Source organism: Myotis brandtii, unplaced genomic scaffold, assembly GCF_000412655.1.
Source record: "Myotis brandtii unplaced genomic scaffold, ASM41265v1 scaffold344, whole genome shotgun sequence".
NCBI classification, from domain to species: Eukaryota; Metazoa; Chordata; class Mammalia; order Chiroptera; family Vespertilionidae; genus Myotis; species Myotis brandtii.
In genome coordinates, this window is record NW_005363247.1 from 2365893 (window position 1) to 2387183 (window position 21291).

Sequence of the window (21291 nt, forward strand, 5' to 3'; positions counted from 1 at the left end):
GGGGGAAAAAAGAGGAACAACTATAATAATCTGAACAATAAAGATTTAATTTAAAAAATAACATAAAAAACAAAAAACTTAAACTATATAGGTAGGTACATTGTTATTAACTTAATTAGGGTACTCCTAAGGCTTAGGAAGAGCCATACTCAAGGGGCCAAAGAGCCGCATGTGGCTCGTGAGCGGCAGTTTGCCGGCCACTAACGTAGAAAATGAAGTTCATATGCATACAATGAGGAACCATGGGTGTTCCCTTTGCTTTGATTCTGGGACCTTTCACTGTCCTTGTTTTCCTTATACTTTTTCAATACTTTTTCAATTTCCTTTGTGAACTAATTCCTCAGACTGGGTCCTAAGTCCCCTTGCTTCCATTCAGCAAACTTGTCCCCTTCTACAATATTAATTGCACTCAATATATTGAGGGTTCTAAAATTAAAATGTTTATTTCAGAGCACTCTTCTAAATTTCAGGCACATATATCCATCACCCTATCAACATTTTCTCTTGTGGGTCTTAAATGAATGTCAAACTCATCAGGTAAATCAAGGATTCATGAATGCCTCCTCTAAATTTTCAGTTCCCCCATCCCAGTAAATAACACCAACATGGTTCAAGCCAGAAATCTCAGTCATTATTTTTACTCTTGCCTTCATTTCCAACATTCAATCTATTGTAAATCCTGTGAATTTAAAATAGTGGTTCTTAAAGTGTAGTCTCCTGGCCAGCAGCATAAACATCATCTGGAAACTTGTTAGAAATGTAAATTCTCAGGACTCACTCTAGACCTTCTAAATTAGAAACTGACTTTAAGGCCCAGCAATTTGTAATACATGCTGAAGTTTGAGGACTTCTGATTTAACTTTTTTAACAACTCTGGAATTTGTTAACTTTTCTCAATCTCCAATTCATAGGCAGGATAATAAGAAGCTAGAAATATTCCATGGCAAGTGGAATGGGAAAACTGAGACAGATAGCTGGACAAACTGGCCCAGCATTTTACAGCCAGAAACAAGGTCACCAGGGCAGAAAGCCCCAGGTGCCTAACGGCAGGCAAAACTGGTGCGAGACTTTGCCCCCAGGGTGGCCTTTCCTCCCCTGGCATATCACTGGCACATCACTGGTCATGTGGTTCACTTACCTTTTCTCCCTAGAGATGACATCCAGGCCTCAGTTGTATTTCAGCTCCAGGCCCAGAAGAGCAGCCGAACCACGCAGGCAAACCAGGACTAGCTGCAATGGCTAATAAGCCCCTGCCCTCGTGCTAACCAATCAGTGCAGACCTGGTGCTGACCAATCAGTGCAGACCTGGTGCTGACAATTAAGTACAGACCAGAACCCTGAAAGGGCACACCTAGAAAGGCTGATGAATGTTCTATTGCAATCTTCCCTGAGACCTCTCCTAAACTCCCCACCTTCGGAAAGAAGATAAAACCCCTCAAGACAAAGAAGCCAGTGCATGCCTTCATTAGGGCACACCCACTTGAATCTCCTTTCTGAGTGAATTTTCTTTCTCCTAAACGCTTAGGGTCCTCAGGAGACTTGCAATCAGGGGAGCAGTGGCAACTCATGCTGGGCTAACCCCCTGGACCTGTCTCCAAGGCCCCCTTTTCTCTGACTTCCCAGTGAGCCCCCAGCAGCCCTGCCTGGGCCATCTCCTGCTGCTTCTATCCTACACCTTCCTTATTTCACTGCCCCAGCTTTAATAAAGCACTCTCAAAACCACTGCTTTAGGCCCAGTCCAAAGGCTATTTTGTTCGGTTTTAACCGTCCAAAGGTTTGAGAAAGGAGACACACAAGGCAGTTCCTCTGGGACGGCAGTTCCAACTCCTTCTGAAGGAGGCTCCCTTTGTATTATTTCCCACAGCACAATGAGGAAAGAAAGAAATGTGAATCGCAAGGAAGCAAAGAGAGAAGACAACTGGTGCAAATGCCCTGAAGCAGGTAAAACCTGAAGGTAATGACAATCATTAAAAGGCCAATGAGCCCAAGGAAGCAAAGCAGGAAAAGGCACGAGATGAGGCTGAAGAGCTCGGAAGGGCCAGATCCTGGGGCCTCCTATGTCAGTGTAAGCAGTTAGGCAACAACAGCTAAAGGATGCCAGCTGCCCCTGAGAGGACAGCCGTGAAGAGCACAATGTATAGTGTTGGGGACCATATCAGCAGTACTAAGTATATTTAAAATTAAGTTGCTTGATATCAATCAATACTTTTACCTCTAAAGTTAAAAGTTAAACATTTCTTTAAGTTTTTTTTAAAATCTATGATGTTCAATCATCCCAAGAATCAATTACTGATGGTTTTCAATTTCACTTTGGGCTTCGACATCTCAACTACATATTGTCTTTATTTATGTTTTCTTTTAAGCTTTATTTAGCTCTCCCCTTGTTCTCTTTCATTTATATAAATATGACTATGCTCAGCAGGCAGTTGGTTATATTTGTCAAACCTCCCCCTGGTCTTCAATCAATCAATCAATCAATACTAAACTTATGTGATGGGAAAAAATTATTTAAATTCAATATTTTCCTCCTACAAAATGTTCTTTTCTGCCTACTCTTTGGCTACATTCCTTGCTGGAACAGTGAGGTGTAAGTGATATGCACACCTCATAATTGGCATAATTAACAGATCTCTAGGTTATTATGAGGCACAAGGTCTCCTGCTTGGCTCACTGTTAAGGGCCAAAGAAACCAGATTAGATAGTTCATTACCAGCCCGCACCTGGGCAGAGCTCCAGCTTCTATTCACTACAACTCACTGGCAGAGCGGTCATAGACTACCGTCTTCTACAAAGAAGCACGCTTAATAGCATTTGCTAACTGGCTGGCATCTAATTCAGCTGTAGCATTATTTCCAATTCAGGAAAATGTTTTCCAATGCAAGAGAAAAAAAAGAGAGAAATCTTTTTAACAACTCTGCAAAAAGAAACCTTGCTTTTCAACTTTGTTCTGCTCCCAATGTCAAAGCAGATTGCCCAACAAAGTAAGGCCCTGAGTTCAGTTCAGAGACAGGAATTTTCCCAAAGCCTTTGCCTTGACCTTGTTTACAAACAGCCCAATCTATGGAGATATTCCAGTTATCAGTTAGAATAGTTCCCAGTTTAATTTCTTTTCTCCTATCCAAATGGTCTCTCTTTAAAATTATATGTAACCAGTAATCCATTGGTAAGATTTGGGGCTCTATGGGTCATGTGCAAGCGTTTTAAGCTTAGCTCCTGTGTAACTTTAGGCAAGTTACTTAGCCTCTCTGAGCCACATTGCTAGAAAAAAAAGATAGCATGTCTATTTAAATGTGAATTTTAAATAAACAATGACTATTTTAGTATAAGTATATCCCATATCATATTTGGCCATCCTCAATCTGGCAACCCTACCATAGACCTCAGTTTTCTGACATGTACAAAAAGTACAATAATGAGGAGTTGTGAGGATTAAATAAATTAATTCAGTGGAAATATTTATCATGGTGCCTGACACATGATGAAGTTTTGTGTTGCTGCTGTTATCTTTTCCACAGGTAATAAAGGAAAGCAACACAAGAATGTCCGGATAGAGTTCCCTACACACTGGGCAGAATGGGACCCAGATCTTGTGGGAGACACACTCATTCTATCAGCACACACTTTATCAGGTGCAAACATGTGCTAGGGTCCACGTGTTCCCATTTATTCCTGCAATGCCATCAGCTCTAATTGTTTTCAGACCCAATTTACGGAGAAAGAAACTGGGACTCTGAGAAGTAACTTGCTGTAAGATTCATGGGTAGTCGTTAGTAAAGCTGGGATTTGTTTTGTGAGATTCAAAACACAGCCTGTTTTTTGCTATTCTGGCCATTGTCCCAAAATAAAGTGAAAATTTGGTATTACTGAAAAATGACTCAAAATATCTTTGAATTTAAATAAAAAAATAAAAATTCCTATTTAGCACATATCCTATTTAGCACAATAAGGAGAACTAAAAATAACATGTAATACTTTAAAAAGTTACGAAGCGCCGTCACCATAATTTGTGACTTATCTCACAAGGATCCCATAGAAATGGCATTTCTAGTTACACTCTTTTCACAAATAAGGCAATGAAACTCAGGAACTAGATGTCTTCACTATCAGCACGAGTTCTAAGTGTTAATTTAAGCCAAGATGAAAACCCAGGTGGGTTCAAAAACCTAGGTATACTAGAGCTGCCATAACAAAATACCACACACTAAGAATCTTAAACATCAAAAAATTATTTTCTCACAATTCTGGAGGCTGGAAGTTTAAGATCAAGGTGATTGGTGGTTTGGTTTCTTCTGAGGCCTCCCTACTTGGCTTGCAGATGGCTGCCATTTAGCTGTATCTTCACATGGACTTTTCTTGGTGTGTGTGCATCCCTAGTGTCTCTTCTTATATGGACACCAGTCATATTTGACTAGGGCCCCACCCTTATAACCTCATTTGACCTTTATTATTTCTTTAAATTTCTTATCTCCTAATATAGTCACATGTGTTAGACCAGTGATTCTCAACCTTCTGGCCCTTTAAATACAGCTCCTCATGTTGTGACCCAACCATAAAATTATTTTCGTTGCTATTTCATAACTGTAATGTTGCTACTGTTATGAATCGTAATGTAAATATCTGATATGCAGGATGGTCTTAGGCAACCCCTGTGAAAGGGTTGTTCGACCGCAAAAGGGGTCGCGACCCACAGATTGAGAACCGCTGTGTCAGAGCTTCAACATATGCATTTGCGGAGGGACACAATTCAGTCAGGCTTTCTTACTTGTGGCCTTATCCATATTGTTAGTCTATTTTTCAGAGAGTACTTTAAATACAATTCTGTTGTTATTTTTTTATGGTAAAAGAAATATGTAAATGGTGATAATGGATACATTATAAAGATTAATAACAACTCTTTGAATAAGCATAAGAATTTTCAAAATTCAATAATGTATACTTGGGTTATGGTTCACTGCAATATCAGAAAAAATCTTGAACCAAGAAAAACAATAAATCTGAGAGGAAAGTCTGATCACAGCTGATGTAGTAACTATGCTCAAGTGCGAAGAAGTATCAGGAATTAAAAATACATTTCATACAAGGACAAGAAAGAGACAACAATGAGACATGCACTATCTTACCCTAATACCTTCAAATCTGAAACTTTCTAAAGTATAGAACCAGCAGGCAGCACTCTGTGGGTCAAACCAACCTCCTCAGGTGCCTGCAAATGCCAGGTTAGATTCACAGCAGCCGATGCTGAGTGAGTCAGTGGGTGAGGCATAGGACTGGAATCAGGTGGATTCTGTGACACAGTCTGATTTGTTTGCATTTAGCAAGTGTGTGGACCAAGTAAGGGAAGCGATCATGGTAGCAGCTGGAAGAAAAATCTGTAGGAAAGATGTAAAAAAAAATCTTTCAACACTTAGTGAACGTAGGTTGAGAGCATTTAATATGGACACCACTATAAATGATTTGAGCTTCAATACTGGTTTTTAAAAACACAGTCTGCACAGTGGTATTTTTATAGTCAGTGTCAAGCACAGTCGTTTTTAGTTACAGCTTGCATAACAGTTCAAGATAAATCAAAGTGAACTGTTCTGAAGGAAAAGAAAATAGCACAGATTTGCTAATACTGTAAGCATGGCTTTGGCCAAAGGCTACTTTGCACTGTGTCTACATAACACTCATTCAACAAATATTTATTAAGTGTTGATTATTTGCCAAATACTGTCCTAGGTGCTAGAAATATATCAATGACTGAAACACAGTCCTGGCATGCAATATGCCTACAGCATCTCCTGGGGAGAGAAGCAATGGCAATGCAGGGAGTCAAATTCTAAATGACATCAGAGCGCTCTGGGTTCTGGAATAGGGGGCAGCTTTGACACTTGTCTTAGCTGAGGGAAATCAGGGTTAGTTTCCCAAAGTGGGTGATGTCAAAACTCAGATCAAAGGCTAAGAAAGAGTTAGTTAGACAAGGAGTTGGCAGGAGGAGCCTTCTGAGGCAAGGGCTAAGTATGTTTATTGTACTGAAGGGCAAAGGAAAGAACAGCATGGGAAGCCATTTAACGTGATTAGAGAAAAGAGTGGAAAGCAGGGAGTGTTGAGAGATGAAGCTGCAACATTTCTCAAGGGGATGTGCATACAATTAAGAGGAGCTTGGATTTCACTCCAGTTCACTCTGGGAGTACTATGCACAACGGATATAAGCAGAAAGCCATAGGGGCTGATGCAGTAATGGAGGCATATGATTATGGTAGCCTGAGCAAAAATATAAGGTGGACCAATTTGACATGTTTGAAAGGGATGATATTGACAGAATTAGTGAATCACTGGATGTGGAAAGTGAAGGCAAGAAAGAACTGAATATGTTCCCCAGGTTTCTGGATTAGGCATCTTGTGATCTTGGTTCTATTAGCTAAGAACAGGAAGCATATTAGAGGGAAAATGGTCAGTGGTACCTGTGTAGTATACTTTCATTTTACTTAGTCAAACAATCTTCACTGAACCCCTACTCTGCGCCTGGGAAACACAGAGAATTGTGGTAAACCCTGAATATAGTGGTAAATAATATAGGTAAATCCCTGTAGCTCATGTTCTATTAATTTCCAGAGCTAGTTAGAAACATCTAGGAAGCAAGTGGCTTACTACAGAGGTTTGGAGGTTATCAGTACCTGGGTGATACTGACACCATGGGAGAAGATAGATCATTCATAGAAAATGTTGAGCAGGAGAAGAATAAAGGTTAAACATTTTTGAGAAACACCACATATGACAGGCAAATAGACAATAAGAAGCCTTTAGTGAAAAATGAGAAGTGGTCAGGACGTAGGAAGAAGACAAGAAGAGAACATTGATTGCATGGTAGACTAGTTATCACCTGCTTCCTTAGATCTCTGTAGAGTCAATCCAGGTTACTCTGGTGTGTAAGCTTTCGGTTTCTCTCTGGATTATTGGGTGCCTATGCGCTGTGAATTTAGTTTCACATATAAGTGTACATTTAACACTGGGTGGCAGAAACAGCAAATTAAATGAGTCCTACATATGATTATATAACAAAATAATTACAAAAAGAAGTCCACATAACTAACAATTTATCTAACATTTTACTTTGTTTTAGTTTTTTTATAATTTGTTTCTGCCTCAAATGTTTCTGAACAGAAATTCTTCTAGCCCTATTGTAATAATGTATTATGCTATGTGCAAGATAATAAGTGTCCTGTGTGAGTTTACTAAATTCAATCATCACGACAATCTTTTGAGATTGTAGTTTAGAAAAGTGAGGTTTGGAGAAGTTGAATAACTTGCCCAATGTCACTTAAGAATTCTATTGGTGAAGGCCGGATTTGAACCAAGATATGCCTGACTCCAAACAGGTGTGACAAGTGAATTTGTTCTGTGATAATACCTCCATAAAGAAGAAAAAGCCTTGGGGTTCGCTTTTCAACAGAATGATCTGTATTTTGTTCAGAATCAATTTTAATCTTGTTATGAAACAAAAGAATATATTGTTACATTCATTCATTAAAATTACATAATGCCCTCATCTGGATAAACAGATAACCCCATAAAAGTGAAAACAACTTAACATGGTATTTTTCTCTTATGAATTTTTTAAAGAGATAATTTATTCATGAGCAAAACTGAATAAAAGCATCTCCTCACCAGTAAGATTGTGTTGTTAACATGAATGGCTTTTTGCCTGGTGGAGCTAGTGTCCACTGGGATTATTTTTCTTTCATGCAAGCGCCAGTCACAGAGAAAAAATTACTTGTTAAAAAATGGTCTTTGGTCACCAGGAGTCAGTTCCATTTATGGGTAATACCAGTACTTTCTTTGCTTCCCTTAAATCATTTCGCTTTCTCCCTCAGAGTCTTAATTATCCCATTCCCCTCTCTAGAACAAGGAGCCCTAATTAAACTCCTCCTAGAAAACACTAGTTGTTGGCATTTGTTATGTTTTGAATTGTGTCCTCGCAAAATAAGATGTGCTGAAGTCCTAACCCCCACCACCTTAAAGTGTGACCTTATTTGGAAATTAGGTTTATATAGATGTAAACAGCTATGTTAGAATTAGGTTATACTGGAGTAATGTGGGCTCTTAATCCAATACGACTGGTGTTCTTATAAGAAGAGAGCCATGTGAACACAAAGGAAGAATACACCTTGTGAGAAGGCTTGTGGAATTATACAAACCAAAGAAGCCCAAGATTGCCAGCCAACAACCAGAAGCTGAGAAAAAGGCATGGAACAGATTCTTTCCTAGATCCTTCAGAGGGAACACGGTCCTGCTGACACTTTGTGGAGTTTTATCCTCCAGAATTGTAAGACCATAAACTTCTGTTGTTCAAACCCACCCAGTTTGTGGTACTTGGTTATGAGTACTCTAGGAAAAGAAAACATCAATTTTTGTTTTATTGTGTATACCATCACAGGCAACTTTGCAACATGAAATACTCTTGGAGCCTTTAAAATTAATAGAGTCATAAAAAATGACGAGAGGTGGAAGGGACACTTCAGGTCACATAGTTCAATCTCTCATCCCTGAAGTATTTCTTTTGGAAGCATTCTTGACAGGTGGTCATATGATATCTGCTTAAATTACTGATAACCCAATATGCCAGCTCCAGCAGGATGAGGAGACACTGGAGATCCTAGCCATTCCTTGTCCTCATATAATTTATAATTTATACTGGAGAAAATATTTGTAAGTTTAGAAAATCGAAATTGATAGAAACGGGATTTTTCAAGATGTATGTATCAGAAAACCCAACTCTGGCTTAAGAAAAAAAGGAAAGGTGATGAACTCAAATAACAGATTAGTCCGTGGATGGAGCCAATTTTGGAAGCAGCTTGATAAAAAACTCAAAAATGTATCCTACAACAAATTTCTCATCTCTCCTTACTAGAGTTTGACTATAACCACAGGCTTGATCCCTTCCGGGAAGAAAACAGATCAAAGAACTTCAGGCATTATAATGCCAACCAAATGAGGAAGGGAAATCTGGGTGCTCCTGATGGTGTAAGGGGAACATTACAGTTGGGGAGCCAGCCAACCAAAATCTTCTAGAGCAGTGGTTCTCAACCTTGGCTGCACATTAGAATCACCTGGGAATCTTTTTTTAAAATCCTGATTTCTGGGCCTCATCCTCCGGAAATTACGTTTCTTTTTTATGGGGTAGGGCCACAACATTAGTAACAAAGAAACAGAATTTCCAGAGGATGAGTCCCAGAAATCAGGATTTTAAAAAGATTCCCAGGTGATTCTAATGTGCAGCCAAGGTTGAGAACCACTGTTCTAGACAAAAGCAAATTCTATCATGTTATACAGATACATATATGTCAGAGGACACAATTTATTCCTGGGCTTCTTTAGAAAGTTTTATAAGAGAAAACCATTTTTCCTAAGTCTCACATAGTAAGGACAAAGAATATATACAGCTATGTAAAGTGACTAGAGTATCAAAAACTACAGTTTTAGGGTATGGTGAGTAGGGATTGGTAGGAAGTAAGAATAGAAAGAGGAGTGTAGTTTGGATTGTAAAGAACTAGAAATGACCTGGACCAGGAGTGGCTAAGAGGTATTTTGGAAAAGGGACTTTAGGGACAGCTTAGGGAGGAGACGGATGAAAGATCACAGTTATGGTCTAAAATAAAGTAAGATGACCTAAAATAGGAGTAAGAAGGTGCACATGTAGTATATAGCTTCAATTTGGTAATCTATGGCATTTGGTGGCAGGTGAGGGAGAAGAATGGTGAGAAGGTACTTCTGAAATTTCTTGAGTAATCACTGGAAATACACCGTGCCTTTAATCAAGCCAAAAGCTTATTCAAGGAACAATAAAACCTAAGTAAGAGTGAAGAAGAGATAATGAGTTTTGGATACACTGATTTTATGCTATTTAAATATACTCACATGAAGATACTTTTTAAAAGTGCAGTTAGAAATATATGTCTGAAATTCCTGAGAAGTCAAGACATTAAAATGCTGGAGTTCTTTCACAGGCCAGCACTTAACTTATAGTGAGAGCAATTCAAAAGGCAAACTTTATATGGACACTTAATTCCCCTGCTGCCACAAACCATAAAAATCCTTCACTGAATTTCTATCATGGAAAATCTCTCCCAACTCAGTGTGTGTTCTACATTTTTGTCTTTTGTGTCCTTCTTTGTTTTTAGACCCCCAAGCCCCTTGGGGTAAGGGTGTTGTCATTAATTTAGCACAGCTGAATATATTACATGGTGCCGTGTGTATTTATAGAAGTTTGCTAAGTAATGATGATTCAGATTTGGTAATCAGCACTTGCGATGATCATATGGTTATGCAGATCAACACTTACTATGCAAAATCATTTCCTATAGGGGCAGATGTGCTGGTATCCTTCTTAGTAAATTTTTAGAGCAGTAAATTTCTTGCAGTGTTAAATTCAATTTAGGATCATGCCTTTGGTAGTTCATTATTGCTGAAGGGAACCAAAATTCAGTGCTTTTCTATGGTGCTAAGTTGCTGATAGTAAATGCTGCTGATGGCTTTAGCAGCAACTAATTCTAATAATTTAAATTATATAAAATACATTTATTGATTTAACCTCATAGTGATTTCTCTTCTCCAAGTAAAAAACCACTGGTTAAAATACTTTAAAACATTTAGAATATAGTCCTGGCCTGTGTAGCTCAGTTGGTTGAGTATCCGTTGCCAGTTCACTTCCTGGTGAGAGCATGTGCCCGGATTGTGGGTTTGGTTCCTGATCTGTGGCATAAGAGAGGCAACAGATCGTTGTTTCTCTCTTTCTCATTCTCTCTCTTTCTCTCTGTCTCTCTCTATAAAATAATCAAAAACATTTTTAAAAAGGATTTAAAAAATAAATTTATAGTCATACAAATGCAATTCCTACATTAAAGCACATTGATATTCCATTTGAATTTCAAATACAAGACTTTTCATCAAAGTTTTTGGAAGATGATAAATACTTACAGATTTTAGATTGAACATCCCCCTAAAAATAAAAGGAGTAGTTCATAATATCATTGATTTCTTTAAAAATTAAAAAAGCATCTGAACTTTTATTTTTAAAATATTGAAGATTCTACATTAATTTACTAATACTCTATTAACTAGTGATTCTATCAACCTAAGATATGTTGATATAAATCGAAGTTAGTAAGAAAGGAAGAGAGAAAAAGGCTAGTTAAGGAAGGAAGGGAGAAGAAAAAGGGAGGGAGAAAGAAGTTTGGAGAATTGAAATTTTCATTTCTATAATATTGGAATGTAACTGTGACAAAGTAAATTATTTCAAAAGGAAGCCTCATGGGCTAAGGCAGTTTTCACGCTTAAATTTTCAAGATGCTCTAAAGTAAAATTTTGCTGTGATTCCATACTTGGCCTTTCAGAAATTTCTAATTCTTCCTCCTTATTTATCATAATCATCAGCATCAGCTGATTGAAATCTTAGAGATATCTACTGATTTAAAGTTGATAGGCAACACTAATCCTATTTTTAAAATCTAGCAATTAAGTTACATCATGTCACCAAAACAACTTCAATAACAACAGGAATATGTTCAAGTATCCAATTATATTCTGAAGGGAACAAAAAAATAAACACCACTACAACAGAAAGTATTAACCGAAATGATGACAGTCCCATAGCAATAGCTGCTGCAAGCACCAAGCATGATGAAATCTGTGGTTTTATGGTCTTCCTCCTCCCTCCCCATCCTGGGAAGTGGTGGGTGTGGAGGAAAGCAATAAACAAATTTTTGCTTGAGTACATTCGTACGGAAGTGCATCTATTTAAATTTCTGTTTTTAATGTTTATCTTTAGAATCAACTAGAGGAAAAATGTAAAAAAAAATCCTTTAATACTAGAGTGGTTTTCTTCTTTCCTTTGTTGTTATTGATATTGTTTTGTAAAGATTCATGTGAAGGAACAGCTTGCTATTTATGTGTTTTTGGAGAGCTTTAGTTGGGAAATGTAGGTCTGTCTCTTCTTGATGGGAATAAGTGACTAAAAGGCAATGTGAAAACACAATACCTGTTTCCATGTGCCAATGTTATATAGATTCTAAATTAGATACGCTCAGAAAAACGAGGTTTGCTGGCATCCAGTGCTTTTCTTCTCAACTTCTCCCAAACTGATCAGATGGAGGATTATAAAAAAGGGACACATTTGAGATCAACAGACAAAACCAGACAACTTGTGGGTGGTCCCATAGAGGGAAACATTAGAGTTAGACCACAAAACCCAGAAAAGTGAGAATGTGATGCTGAAGCAAAGAGAAAAAAATCTAACATGTTTCTGATCCTCTGCACCTCCTCCTGAGGATTTCATTCCATTTACGACTATTCCTACAGCATGGGTGAAGGCGGGGGCAGGACACATTTCGCATGTATGTGCACTTTTCTAAAGAAAACTGTGTAGGCAGCACCCATTGTGGGTGAGCAGATTTAAATGTGTGATTGCATCAAACACTTAAAAAATTAAATCAAAACAGGAAAGTCCCAATCCTTTCTCTCTAGCAGCTAGAAAGCTGGCATGTGATTGGATGGGAAAGAGGACCTTACAAGTACTTCAGAGGTGACAATTTGAAATGCAGTGAGAAAGCATTAATGATTTATTCAAGTTCACAGAAGAACAGTTTTAGGGAATTGTACAAATAGTCTTACAATGATAGTTGTAAATTTAAACACATCAGGGTAATTCATTACCTGCATTGATTTTTTAAAAATATGATCCAAAACTGTGCAAACAGCTCACTTTGGAACAAACATTCAAAAGCAATATTATATGAAAATGTATTATTTTTGTTAGATTCTCAGAAATGTGAAACTGCAGTAGTCATTTGTACCACTTAGGTTGCAGGGAATTAGAGGATCTTGGATTTTATACATTTGATTCATTGCTCATTATCATAGGGAAGAAGTGGGAAGAGGTAGAACTGTTCTAATTTAAAAATATCTCTGTGTTTATTTTGGTCTCCCCTTAACTTCCATTTGTGGTTTACAATTCTTGGGTAAAATGTCCTTAAATTTCTCAGCACAATAAAGCCACATCTCGTTGTTTATGAGCAGTGCCCTCCCTCAACCTGCCCTCAATGTTATAGATTTCACTAAATAAACATGTCACTACTTCTTTTCAAGTTTGTAAAGCTAAACAATTAATAGATGAATTAGCATAAAATCATCTCTGCTTATATAATATATGCTTTTAATTCTATGTTTATTCACTTATTAATTATTGATTATTATCTCACATATATATGGGAGTGGTAAATACTGAGGCAAACTGTGAAGCGCATTCTCTCTTTAAAGGGGCCAACTCACCCGAGCCCCTCTGTGATTGTTGCTGTTCCTCTATGCAGGCTCAGGATTGCTAAATGTCTTAATTTTCAGAGGAGTCATTTTTGTTTGTTTGTTTTGGTTAACTCTCAAAATGTATAAGCAAAATACATATCTGAGACAAACTCCCATTTGTTATTTCTTGTACTCAGGTGAATCACCAAACAACAGCTTGTCAAATTTATAAACTTTGACTTAGTGACCACATCAGAATGCCATATCATTAAAAAACTCTTCCTCTTTTGCCCTTGATCTACCTATTCTCTCTGCATAACTTCTTCTCTCCTGTCTCTTTGTATTCTTTCCCTTCTGCCTTTCAGTTTCTTAGTGTATTACTCAACTTTTCTCCTTTTGCTTTCTTATGTTCAAGAAATTTGAACCATAGCTGTACTCCCAAGCCTGTACCCTATTAAACACCCTTCTCTCACATCTTTTTTCATCGATTATTCTCTTTTTTCTGAATCCTCAATCTTTCCCTAACTAAAACCTCCTATTCTTCCAAAAATCATGTTCCTCTACACTGTAAGAATCTTCATCCCATCTCTTCTTTTTCTTTGAACTCTGATTCTACCGTATCACCAAATTTCTTGAAAGCATAGTATATCAGTGGTTCTCAACCTGTGGGTTGCAACCCCTTTGGCAGTCGAATGACCCTTTCACAGGGGTCGCCTAAGACCATCCTGCATATCAGATATTTACATTACGATTCATAACAGTAGCAACATTACAGTTATGAAGTAGCAACGAAAATAATTTTATGGTTGGGTCACAACATGAGGAACTGTATTTAAAGGGCCAGAAGGTTGAGAACCACTGGCACTGCTTTTATCTCTATACTAGAGGCCCAGTGCCCGACATTTGTTCACGTGGAGAGCTGGTGTAAGCCCCAGTCAGACGTCCTTAGCGCTCCTCCGAAGGTGGGCCAATGTGCTCACCAGCTGTCAGGTGACTGAGCAATGCTCCCCCTGCGCACTGATCACCAGGGGGCAGCTCCTGTGTTGAGCGTCTGCCCCCTGGTGGTCAGTGTGTGTCATAGCGACCAGTTGTTCCACCATTCAGTCGATTTCATATTACCCTTTTTTAATATAGGATTACTCATACACTTAATCCTTAAATGAAACAAATCCAATCTTTGAAATTACTCTCTCAAAGGTCCATCTCTCTTTTCTCTTTAAATTCTTTAATTTCTATTTTGCATATGGCAGCTTAGCCTTCCCTATTTTCCTTGAGTCAGGTTCTTGTCTGCAACATCTGTGATATTCCATTATTCTCCTACAAATATTTAATTTTGAAAAACATTTGGTATAATTTTTATGACATTTAATGTTTTCAATCATAAAGCTCATAATACATGCTAATTAAAAGTTGAAAAATGCATGAAATCTTTTCATCAGATAGTGCTGGGACAACTGGACATCACATGTGAGAGTGAACATCATATAAAAAACTAAGTCAAAATTGATAATAGGCTTAAAAGTAACAGCTAAAATTATAAAATTCTTAGAAGAAAGCATAGGTATAAATCTTCATGGCCTTGGATTAAACAATGTTGTTTTTTTTACATAACACCAAAAACACAGTGACAAAAGAAAAAATATATAAGGACACCCTCAAAAAGTTAAAAAAAACCCATAGAATCCAGGAAAATATTTTCAAATCATAAGGGACTTGTATCCAGAATAGATAAAGAACTCTTATAACTCAACAAGAATAAGACAAGTAACCCAAATTTAAAAGAGGCAATAAATTTGAATAGATATTTCTCTAAAGAAAATGAACAATAAGCAAATTCTATCTAATAAAAGAGTAATATGCAAATTAACCATCACTTTGTGACAAAGATGGAGACACTCATAGTGGCTGGGGCGGGACGGGGCTTCTGGCCAGAAGCCTGGGCGCCGGACACTGGGCTCACCTCGCCCCAAGCAACACAAGCCCAGCGTTTGTGCCCCGGCTGCATGGAGGGAGGGGAGGGGCCTCGGGCCAGAGCGAGGGATGCTGGGCTCGCGGCGACACGAGCCCAGCATTCCTGCCCCAGCTGCGTGGCAGGAGGGGAGGGGCCTCAGGCCGGAGGCCGGGGCGAGGGACACTGGCATCGTTGCAGGCTGGGCTGAGGGATGCCGTGCCCCCATGCATGAATTTTGTGCACCGGGCCTCTAGTGAAAAGATAATCAACCTCCTTAGTCATTAGGGAAATGCAAATCAAAACCATAATTAGATACCACTATATACCCAAAAGGTTGGCTAAATAAAAAATACAGACAAAACAACTCTTAGAAAATATATGGAGAAATTGAAATCCTCAGACATTGCTGGTGGGATTATAAAATGGTGCAGAAATTTCAGAAAACAGTGTGGCAGTTGTTTAAAATGTTGAACATAGAGTTGCCATGCAATCAAGCAATTCTACTCTTGGATATATACCCAAGAGATATGAAAATCTATGTTTACATAAAAACTGTACACAAATGTTCATAGAAACATTATTCTTAGGCTAAAAAGCGGATAAACAAAATGTGATATATCCATACAACAGCATATTATTATTGATAATAATAAAAGCATAATATGCTAATTAGACTGGACATCCTTCCAGATGACCTTCCAGACAAAGCCAGGTCTGCAAGGGAAGCCTGGGTCCAGGGTGCCAGAGGGAAGCTGGTGCCGGCAGCCGTAATAGAAAGGCCTACTCTTGCATGATTTTCGTGTATTGGGTCTCTAGTTCATCAATAAAAAGGAATGAGTACTGATATATGCTACACCATGGATGAACCTTGAAAATGTTATGCTAAGTTAAAGAACACAGTCACAAAAGACCATATATAGTATGATGCACTTATTTAAAATGTCCGCAAGTGGTATATTCAGCATTGCTCCACTATGAACAAAATTGAGGAATAGTAGTTCCCAGGTGATAAGAGGAGTAAGGAATAGCGAGGAAGTGCTAACAGAATTTATTTTGGAATGCTGACATTCTAAAATTAGATGATGGAGATGGTTGTACAACTCTGTGAATATATGAAAACCATTGCATTATATAGAGGGTGTCCCCCAAAATATATATACCCACTTTGAATAATCATAAAAGCAGTGTTTATTAAAATACATTTCATTTTCAAAATTGAGCTATTAACTGTTAAAGTGCTTATACATTTTGAGGGGGACACCCTGTATTTTAAGAGTGAATTTGTTGGTATATGGAATATATATCAATAAAACTACTAGAAATAAATACATGAAAATGCCAAGAAAAAAATAAAAAATTATCTGTGAACTCAACATCCCAAAATGATCACTCTTTATAAAGAAATTAATTTTAGAAAGAGGAGGGAGAGGGAGAGAGAGAAATATCAATGTGACAGCGAAAAATTGATCAGTTGCCTCCTACAGGTAACAGGAGATTAAACCCCACAACCTGAGTATGTGCCCTGACCAGGTATCAAACCTGCCACCTTTTGGTGTGCAGGATGATTCTCCAACCAACTGAGCCACACTGACTGAGAAGGAAAGATAGGACAGATTTTAGAGTCACTCAGACCTGCATTGAAATCCTTTCCTTTTCACTTCTTAATAAATTCTTGGCTAATTTACATTCTCTGACTTACTTTTTTACATTTGTAAATCTAATAAATTCTTGGCTAAGTGATTTACATTCTCTGACTTACTTTTTTACATTTGTAAATAGATGCCTGAGTAAACATGGGATAAATTGTTGTTACAAATAAACCGTGACATTTACTATATCGTACAGAACAGGTTGTTGTTTGTTTTATCTGGGCTCCTCTAGTAGTCCGGGAAGTTTGGGTTCAGGTTGGTGGCAGCTCTCCTCTCTGTGCTCTGGGGACCCAGGCTTCTTCCAGATTTTGACTTTGCTAAATTCTAAAACAGGGGTTGGTAATTTTTTTTCTGTAAAGAGCCAGATAGTAAATAGTTGAGGCTTTGCAAGCCACAAGGTCTATGTTGCAACTCAACTCAGCTATGGTAGCACAAAGCGGCCTTGGGCAATATGTAAAACGAATGGGTGTGGCGAGTTCCAACAAAGTCCTTTACAAAACAGGCACCAGGACAGGGCTGTGCTAAGGCAGACAGAGAAAGATTGGCTTTTTTTTTTTTTCATAGACACTGAGGACTAAATCTATGAAAAGACATGACCCTCAAAAATGATATATTGTTTTTCAAGAGTGTCAGCCAGGAAGGTGGATGTCAGTGGTGACAGATACACAGCAAGGACATTAGCCAGTGGCATCAATGCCTTTGTCCTTGATCATAAAGTAACAAGCACTGGGTAAGGACTAAAAGCATGCCAGATCCTAACAGCTAACTTTACATGTAACTAAAGAGGGTGTAAGGTGAAGGTCAACATGTACCATCGAAAGAAAAGAATCTCTACAGACTGGTGATTAAGGCAACAAATCAAGTATTGAGGCTCAGAATAAAAGATCTCTGGAAATATTCCCCCAGCATGCCTAGCAATGTCCTGCCTTTGTTTTGACGGTTTGTTTACTTTCTCCCTTGCCCTTCTGTGAGCTGGAGAGCCACACAAGAGGAGTGGCCTTCAGGAAGGAGGAGACTGGTGTGGGAGGGGGATGTAAGGACTAGTTAGTGAAAATGCTGACCTGGTCCCTTGGTACCTGGAGGCAAGCAGAACCTTGAGAACAACTAACATCGACTCTATCTTGAGCTTTTGTGATGCGATGGGGCAGAATAAAAATGCTCCTCTCCCATCTCCCTCAAGATTATCTTTTCTCTCTTGAGTTTTATCAAGGCAGGCTGAGCACAAGATAGAAAAGCCAGTGGGGTAGATGTCCTTATTTTGTTCTTCTTCAAGTGTCTTTTCTCAGTAGCCTTAATTGGAATTATACTCTCTCTCCCAAGCACACTTAATTTTAGGGGGAAAATGTATACACATCTAGAGCAAGAGAATGAAACTAAGGCACAAAAGGTCGGGGGAGCTGAAGCACAGGTTAAAAGAGAAATTATACACAGTCAACTCTGTCTGTGTTCTAGATACTTCCATAGGACGGATAAAGCAGAAAATGATTTGTGGAGGACCTCCCTAGTAAACTGCTTTGTAACCAGCCTATTTTTCTCCTAATTCTTTGGCACATTTTAGCTTTCCCCATAATAACCTCTGCATTCCTGCCTGTCCCTGCAACTGTCATGTTGTCTTCCTGAAATAAGGTCACCCTGTAAAGCATGAAATTCAATGTAATAATAAAAATAATAATAAATAATAGAGTCGTTGAATTTGTAATAAGCTTACTGTTTGCCAGAGACTAAAGTGTTTTACATCATCAACTCATTTGATCCTCACAACAACAGTTTTGAATGGGTAGCTTCATTTTAAAAATGAGAAAACCACAGCACAAGACGGTTAAGTAACAGTCTTAGCTCAGCACTAACTGGTCAAGCTGATTCCAACCTAAGTAGACTGATTTCAAAGCCTGTCCCAGTAGATCGTTTGTATATAATATTTGCTGGTAAATAGTTCTTATTTTGAAGTACTTTTTGGTCAGATTTGCTCCTTTTAAACAAAATAATGTTATTTTAGGCTATTCTTCATTTTGATTTTTGCATGATTCTCAAAAATAAGGCAACCCATTGCTCAATAAGTTTCCAGGAGATTGATAGCCAGAATTATTGCACAGACACTTATCAATTTCAGTTTAGGAAGTTTTTGTACTGGCCACAAATATTAATTTAGTTTATTAATTTTTTTATAGCTTAGCATATTGGAAAAATGTGAAACAAAAATCTAAGTTAAAGGAGAAAAAACAAAGAAGAAATCCCTGGTGGCCTAATACCAGATATATGTTCTCAGGTAAACCCTGAGAGCTTCAGTTCCACCATTTGAAAACAATGGGGTAAGAGTAGCTAATATTTAAGGAAGCTTCAGAACTAAAATTTGATGCGTTTGTACATTACTGGAAAAATAAATTTAAAAGAAATATAAGTAGCTTCCTTACTCAGGACATTAAAAACCATTCTGGACAATATATGTCAGAGAACTTTTCTCTCAAGCAAAACGTCTCTATGAAGGTGTTTCAAAGCACGCACTTCTTTTCTAAGGACGCTCTATCACGTTTATTGCACCTGTGAAGAGTGAACTATTTCTCTTAGTAATCCTGATTTCTTGATATTCTGTTAAATATTTCTAAAAGCAGAATTATCATTTGAGGGAAAGTAAATAACAACCTTTTTCAGCAGGCCAGAGAAGCCACAATCATGCTAGGGTTTCTGATGACACAAACTTTTCCTAGACACTAAAGCAAGACATTGCTCCTAGCACGCTACCATCTGCTGCAGATATTTAAAAATTCTAAAGCACTAACAATGATGCAATTTGCTACATTTTGAGCTGCATTTTACAACTCTCTCTTTGCTGAATTACTATTGATGACATTAAAACCCTTTATAAATCAAGACAACACATTTGCTTGCTATTGCCACCAAAGAACTGTCAGCGACTCTTTCTCTACCTGCTACCTCCTTCATGGCCAGCAGGGTTTAAAGCCGTTTAGAGAATGAGAAGCAGAACACCACATCATTTTCTATGCTACCTATTGCTCACAAGAGAAAATGCCCAGGGGGGACACAATATTAACTTGAAGAAGGAATAAACTGGGAAACAAAGTGAGCAATTTATAATTTTTTTTCATTTTCTCATAGATAAAAAGCAGCACTTTCCAGATTTCTAGAAACAAAAGACCCAAAATTTCTAAAAATAAGTTATACAACATAGGAGGATGAAGGAGCTGAAACATTTCTTGATGAGCACAGAGGTAAATCTTGGATAAATACTCTGATCTACCTGAAAGAAGAAATAAATGGAAAGAGTTAAGATTTAAATGTTTGATAAAGACTTAAAAGTTTTCTTTTTTCTCTTGAAAGTCAAGCAAGAAGATTGGTAGATTTTAACAACTCCAATTTAAAATTATTTTCAGCACGCGATAGTGTGAGATTTGGCTCTCTGCACATAAGCTCACTTAGAGGGGCAGAAAGAATAAAAATCACCAACAATTATGAAAGAAGGTTCAGCTCAACTCAACACCTGATGGGCTGTGGTCAATGTTTCAAACTTCAGAAAATATTAGCAGCTGTTACTTTCTAAAAGTAACTGAGATATTCAAACATTTGCCCTGGAAAAATGACACCTGTCAGAAAAAATTATAGGATAAAATGTCTTTATTCATTTTAAAGAACATATTTTATATGTGATTTTCATCTAACTGAAGATAATCATTTTTGGCATTTTTGGTTAGCTTATAGCCCTTTTTTCTCTTAATACTAGACTCTTAAAATATCTTCTTCTTATATTCAAATTCCTGATATTCCTATTACATTTCATTACTGAAATAATATTAACTGTTGATATACCTATTATAAAACCAATAACTACAATAATCCTGGATTAGTAGATACTGGCTTATTTATTAGACAAAATATATTTGAGTTTTGATGTTGATAATTTATATATACTTGTCTAAATCCTCTTTTAATCTTTTATAAACAGAACATTATTTCAAAGAAAAGCTAAGATACATCAAAAATAATTTGTTTTTTAAGTTTCTGGATAAGGAAAAATATACAATTTATGTCACGTAATCTCCTTACTCCCAATGTTCTACTATGTAAATGAGGAGAAAACAAGTGAATTCCCAAACACTGAGGGCTGAGTCACCACACTTGGAAGTGGTCAACTGTGATCTTATGTTTATTACTGAGCACTTAGTGAAAGCGAAAGAGAGGCAAGGTTGCAAGCAGGTGGCCAGGAAAGATGAGGATGAATCACTTGGGAAAAAGGCATAAACATAGCTTGTGACAACAACAAGACATTTGAAAAAGAAAAGACATCCCTCAATGATTCACACAAGTCCTCACCCAGACAAGCTTCCTCTTCCCAGAGACCTTCTCTCTCATATAATAGCAGTAGAAATAACAGCAATAATATGCACTGTGAACCTACTAAAT